Here is a 6,894-nt window from a genome sequence, read left to right on the forward strand (position 1 = left end):
TTGATAAAACTGCCACAGCTCAGCTGCTGCTGCAGCAACTTGGACCTGTCACCCAAGCTGGGAAGGGACGAGAGAGGAACAAGGTCAGCTGGACTCCAATCTGAGCAGAAGCCAGGTTCACATCGGTCACTGTCCCTGCTCTGTGCAAACAACTCCCAGCCTGTAGCCGAAAGCCTGCACTGCTCACCCAACCAAACTGCTCAGCTGCACCATGAGCTGGGGCAGGGCTGCCTCCAAGGGCTGCACCGTCCTGTCCAACCTGTCAGGGTTGGGCCAAAGATAACTTTTCCTGAAGGACACCAGTATTTTGAAACCTCAGACAGCTACTTGGTCTGCCCGCTGACCTTTACAGAGAGGCCTGTTGGGAGCAGATACACATTTATCGAGACATTGCACTGCATTTCTCAGAAGCTGAAATGTCCTGTAACACGATTCAGCATTCTTTAAAATGCTGCCTCAGACTGCCTCAGTTAGAGGGAAGTATTACTTCCCCCACAGTACTTGTAATCAAAACAATGGACATTATTATACCCTGTGCTGGCTCTGGGGTGTGTGAGTGGGAGAAAGAAAGTCACAAGTTTTACTAACTAGATAGATTGTTTGATTGCCTCTTGAGAACATCCCTAAATCTGGAGCAGCAAAGCTGCAGCCACAGCTATCTTTCAGGTTTTTTATTCCTCCAGATGCAGATTTAATACTTGCACTGGTGGCAGATGGATGACTCGCCACTGAGTCACAGAGTTGCTCTTTTTTGCTTTGTTTCCCACTTGTTTCCCACAATGGCAAAGGATGCTTTGTGTTTTAAAGTATACCTCTGCCACTTGATTTTTCAGGTGTATTTTAGAGTTTAAAAAGAAAAATAAATAAAACCAGGATGTGGGAAGCAAACAAACCAGCTGAGGACTTCTTCCTGCCCAGGTGTTGCAGAGAGCAATCCCAGCTCCACCAAGAAACTCTAAATTATGAAAGAAAAGGCCTGCTATAACTTGGAATCCTGATTTTTTCATTGGAAAAGCAAAAAAACTTTTTCATTTGAGATGTTTATCGGGTGGGTTGTCTTTTTCTTGACACTTCTGTTTGAAATGATGAATTCTTTAATCACCCTTTCCTAGGATACATTTTGAGTTTATTCGCATCTGCATTTTCCCACGAAAGACGAAGACTTCTCAGATTACCAGCAGGCTGTAATCACAACCACACAGTACCTGAGGTGTGCTGCAGGTGCAGAGTATGGGCAGAATTCCCACACATGCACACTCACACACATACACACCTGTCCCACCAACACCCAGAAAGGGTATTTCTCCTATACACCACAAATAAATGAATCAGTAATAATAAATAAATACATAAATAAATACTAATATATTATTTATTGTCAATAATTAGTATTTAACGTCGTGTCCTCATGAGCATGGGACTAGACTTAAAAACCCTGTGTGGATTGCTTGTGGCTGGAATAGAACTGTATGCAAGTGGCCACATCCCACTGCAATGGGATTTATCGGGAGAACCCACTGGAGAGAGGCATTGCTGTAGGTAATATGGCACCACCAGCATCTTCCTGGCTGCTCTCAAAGAGTAGGAAACCCCAGGTAAGGTAAAAGAGGAGAGCACAGGGCAGTACCCTACAGAAAACGTGCCAGATAACACTGGAATCCTTTACATATTCAAGCAGGATAGACCCCAGGATAAGTTCCTACCCAACAACTATTTCAGGAATGCACTTTGGATCCTGCAGGGAACAGCCTAGCCCTCAGCAGGTGAGGCCCAACCTGCTTTTAATGGCAAAAATCCTGAGACAGAGTTCCCTGGGTGGGAGGCCAAGGAGCTGGAGACTGAAGAGAATGTTGTCCTGAATTGCAAAGACTTGCTCTTGGCAAAAATCCTGTAAGGTCTGATGGAAAATTAAACACCTGAAAGGAGAATTTGAAATGTCTTCTAGGAATTTGCTTTTGTGCTATATATTTTAAAAAAATCTGGGTAAGGTATTCTTGCCTCACTGCAGAGACCTAAATGCTCTTGAAGTTCCTTGGAGTTTTTACAGGGATGGCAAAAAAACAGGATTTTGTATCACAGCATCATTTCCAGTGCACTACATCGTGTCCACAGAAGTGACTTGTTCTGTCACAGCTGGGCACAGTAGGATGCTCCATGCCAGAAGGAGTGGTACCTTCCTGCTGGTGCAGAGTAGGAATGAGGTGTGGGGGACTTCCAAGTGCCTGGATGGAAGGCAGACCTGCAGAGGAGGGTGGGGAAAGAGGATTTCTGCTTCTCCTTATTTGACTTTTCAGTTTCTTTGGCTGGAGCTCTTAGTAGGGATGAAATAGAATGGCTGCCAGAAAACTTGTGAGAAAGCCTGTTGTGGGCTAGATTTATTTGCTAGATAACATCTAGTGCAGGTAACTTGCAGCCTGCCTTACAATGAAAGTTAAACATTTCTCTGTCTGTCACTGAAATTCAATTTACAGGTGCACTAATTAATCCTAGATGGCACTCAGTGACAACTGGAAGACTTGGGACCATATTTTATATCTTCTATCCTCCCAGAGAGTATTTACATTACAGAAAGATCAGGCTTCTAACAACTACCACTGGGGAAGATTTGCATATCTGAAATATTTGAATAGTGCTATCCTAGCCCATTTGCTGCAGGTTTTATTTTCACAAAAATGACATAATCATCATAAACAGCATTTTTGCAAGGCATTGTGCATGCTGTGAATTCATATGGTAATTCCCTGAAGCATCTGTGCCTCCATATTCATAGGTCCTTCAAAGGACCCCAATCTACACGTGTAGATCTTTGCATCCTAGTATTTCCTGATTTCTGCTGTAGGTTAAGGGTATATTTCTCAAATGCATGGCAGTGAATAGGGAATATATTGGAGACACCTCAGTCAGATATCCTCTGAAAGGTCTTCCTGGCTCTCTCCTCTTGAAAGGACTTTTTGGAGGACAGGGTAGAAGGAGTAAAGTACTTTGTGAGAAGTTAGATGGCATTGAGACTGCAGCTGTCTTGGGAAAATCTGGCATCCAGTAGCAGTGTTGGCAGTGCTGACACAGAGCGATGCTCTCCAGAACCTGGCTAAGTGTTTTCCTCTCTAGAAAACCTTTTCCAGGCATGGTTTACACTGGAACTACTTGCATATTTTAAAGAAATTGCACTGCTCTGTAACAGTGATGTTCCTGATACCAATTTCCAGCACACCTTCTGGTTTACAGCTTTGGCAGCGTTTGTCTGGTCAGGGGGTTGGTCTGAGCTGGGCCCTGCAGTCCTTAAGTGAAGAAACAAAAGGAAAAAAACCACTCAGAAGCTCCTCAGAAATCAGTTGCTAAAACAAAAGTTTTATGCCAATAGTTGAATTAATGTGATTCATCTTGGGCTTTACTGAGTTTAGCAGGTCTTTGAATTAGTGCTTCCATTATGTGTTTGAGCACTTTTACAGCAAAGAGAAAGCTTAAGCTTCAGCCAGAACTCCACTGCCTGCTATTCAGTTTTATATTGCCATTTTTCAATTGCATTAACATCTAGGCACTCAACCCATCTGGTTCTATCCCAACTCACACAAGATCTCTGCTTTTCAGTTAAAAAGACTTTTAGTGCAGGACAAAAGGTAACAACATGAGTTTTATCTGGGCAATGTCTGTTTTCCTTTCAGCACACAAACATAGAGCTGGGCATGTGAGAACAGAGACATTCTCGAGGTCCATGTCTGGAACATCAATAATTTTGTTATGCTTTGTTTGAGATGGAGAATATTCGAACCTTGGAGAAGCCAAAACAGTATTTTCTTCATACAGGGCATCACAGATGATCCATTCCAAACTCAGAGAGCCCCAGTTTAAAATTCTAAGATCAAATCTATAGTGTGTTAATAATTCCTGACGCTCTTCATAAATCCTTTACTCCTCTTCCACACTCAGTCTCCCTGCTACTAATGCAAGTCCCTCCTCTTGGTGAGGACCTGTCAGGAAGCACAGTTTGTAGGGGGGGTTATCTTCTTTTTGCTGTTCTGTGAAGATGGTACCAAACAGAACTTTTCAGCTTTGCTCTACTGTTTTTCTACCAAGTGATCAGCTCTGATTCTTTGTTGTGAACACGCAGCAGGGATTTCCCATTCAAATCCTGGGCAGGTCCAATCTTAGCTTCTGTTAGCAGGAGTGTTCAGATCATTAAATATAAGGTTCTAATTTTTTTTTTTTTTTGATACTATAAATAGCAGCAAAAAAGAGAGGGTGCTGCTATGTCTGTTTGTGGAGGGTGATGTTCTTGGCATCTGCACAATTTGTGTGTGACTAAGAGACCTATATCCTGGTCCACACTCATTTCCTTAAGGTCACCACCTCTGTTCCTCTTTGTCATATGCTTAGACTGATTTTTTTCTCTCCTGACCCCAGGCCTGCAGACTTCAAGGATAGGATTTTCAGAAATGACTTAAAAAGAGTTTATATCTTGAATAATCCCGACTCTCTTAATCTCTAGCTCTGAGTTGGGGCATGCAGTGCTGTTTGAGTTACAGCACATGTGCACCACACAGAACACAGGCATGGTTCTGGTATGAGCTAGCTGATGTGTAAATCAAGATTTTTCTCTGTATCCACCCTTGATGACAAAACAATGTCTCACCTTGCGTAGAGGAGCAAGGTGAGTCATCAAATCTGATGACTTCATTCTTCCCACACACGAGGCAGGATGAAGTTCACCTCTTTTCCTTCCTTTCCTTGTGTGCTGGAAGGCATTTTGGAGGGTGAAATATTTCCCACACAAGCTCAGGGAAATACAGGGTGTTTTGAAAGAGAAAAGATTGCCAAGATTCATGGAAACCACTTAGCAGTAGGGGGAAAAGATGGACATTGTTTCATCAAGACAAAGAACCAATATCAGAGAAGGTGAAAGGCACTTGAGAATACAGAGAACTGTCATGGAGGACATGACCTGAAGACCCCAATTTTTCATTTCCTTTGGGTCTTACTTTGTGGTTTTACTGATACTTGAAGAAAAACAATGAATTCAGAAACCTTCTATGAAACTCCTGTGTGCTGGTGTGTGTTCCTGGGTGTGTCTGTGCGTTGCAAACCCCCCTTGTGCATCCCCCACCGTGGCAATGGTGGTAAAAGCTACACTGAATGTACAGGGGAATCTGAGAGCTCCTTACCAGGCACAGGAGGTGATGAAGGTACAAATGCTAAGCTTGTATTAGGCCTTTCGAGGTGTGCCTGGAGTCCAAGGCAAGACTGATGTTGAATTTCCACTGAGAATCCATTTTGGCTTGATGAAACCAAGTCTTAGGGATGCCTTGGATCTTTTGAGTGTCTGATCTGGGGGAGAGGAAGAAAACTGGACCTAGAAATGCCTTCAAGGTGGTTATCAGGAGCAGTCATCTCCAGTCTCCTGCTCTTGGACTCCAAATCCTTTTACATGTAAGCACACAATTAGGAAGTTCTGTGTCTGGCATTGGCAGGAGCTGGAATATTATTGCTTGATTGGTCGCTTTTCCCCATGTCTGGCTTCCACTTTCCAGAAATAAAGCAATGGTTAGTAGCAGAGGAGAGGAAGCAAGGAGAAAACTGCAGTCAAAGCTGAAGCAAGGAGAAAACTGCAGTCAAAGCTGAAGGTTAGCAGATTATAAACCTTGCTAGGTTTGGTGAGTTCCAGGCTGGGCATGTAGTGTTGAGAAAGTAAAGTAAAATTTTAACTCAGACGAAGATCCCAGTGGTGAATCAGCAACCAATTCTCTAAAATCACATCCCTGGAAGCACGTCCATCACGTCTCAGAGGAATGAGTGATACCTTTTCCTGGGACATGCACCTTCCATGTGATGTTTCTGAGTTCAGTGCTAAAAGAAGAACAGTGCTGCCTGGCAAGTTCTGACCTGTGTGTTCTCTGAGCATGTCACTGCCTCTGATGACCTGTTCTCTTTCATCCTCCCTCTTCTCTTAATGTTTTTTTGTTGGTTTTGTTTGGTTTTTTTTTTTTTTTTTTTTTTTTTTTTTTTTTTTTTTGAGAATTAAGGTCTGCTGTCATAAAAAGCGCTTCTGCTCATATCCTTTGACTGCAGGTCTGGGTGTGATTTGTTTTCATGTGAAGATATTGATATGTTTCTGCAAGATAAGGCCTTCCCTTGCAACGCAGATAAGAAAAGTATCTGTCTTCAGGCAACACAAACTGTGCAGAAAAGCTTTCCAAACAGAGCAAATTATCTTTCGTGATTCACAGGCCATACGTGCCTATAACGCCTGGTTCTGCCAGGAGCACTGCTCATCAGAAGATTTCAGAAGAGGTTACAGTGTAAGGGCATCTACTCTGGGAAACTTAGTGGGAAATTAGTGGGAAATGATGGGAATTTACTGTCTTGCCTCTTACCTGCTGCAGCCATCCAGCCCTTCTCCCACCTCCACTGCCAGCATACAGCCCATGTGTGCTTCTCTTCTCTCTGCAGTCTGAAGGCACCCCCCAGAAATGATGATGCATCAGCACCTGAGCAGAAAAGATAAATTGGTTGCACAAGCAGTAGCCGAATGTAGATAGAAATGTAAAAACTCACTACTGCCTTGGTAACAATCACTGAATAAGGCAACATGGTGGTGGTTCAGCCCCTGACCAATACAAGCCTGGCTGTCTCAGCTCAGGGAGGTGCCCCCGGGTATGTAATTAGCAAACACATTGGAGCTGTGTAAGGAGCTCTGGGGGGCTCTCAATGGCATGTGAAATACTTCACTTGAGGAAAATCTGCATGCACTCACTGTTGTCTCTCACCACAATAAATTCAGATTTGTAGGTAACTATGTGAAATAAGGGTAGCAAAGATTTTAAGGTTTAACACTTTGAGAGCCAATGCTGCATTTGACACCTGGACAGTGCCTCAACAGGAAATACAGTAATTTACAGG

General features: G+C 43.3%; 1 long non-coding RNA gene across 1 annotated transcript; it reads right to left on the bottom strand.

Moving 5' to 3' along the window:
• Positions 1–1,354: 1,354 nt before the first annotated feature.
• Positions 1,355–6,594, bottom strand: LOC138105484 (uncharacterized). The gene is made up of 2 exons (XR_011148495.1): positions 6,369–6,594; positions 1,355–6,259 (listed from the first exon to the last, which is right to left on the bottom strand). It is a non-coding gene; the product is annotated as an uncharacterized lncRNA (long non-coding RNA).
• Positions 6,595–6,894: the final 300 nt, after the last annotated feature.

This window comes from Aphelocoma coerulescens, chromosome 2 (genome assembly GCF_041296385.1).
Source record: "Aphelocoma coerulescens isolate FSJ_1873_10779 chromosome 2, UR_Acoe_1.0, whole genome shotgun sequence".
Taxonomy (NCBI): domain Eukaryota; kingdom Metazoa; phylum Chordata; class Aves; order Passeriformes; family Corvidae; genus Aphelocoma; species Aphelocoma coerulescens.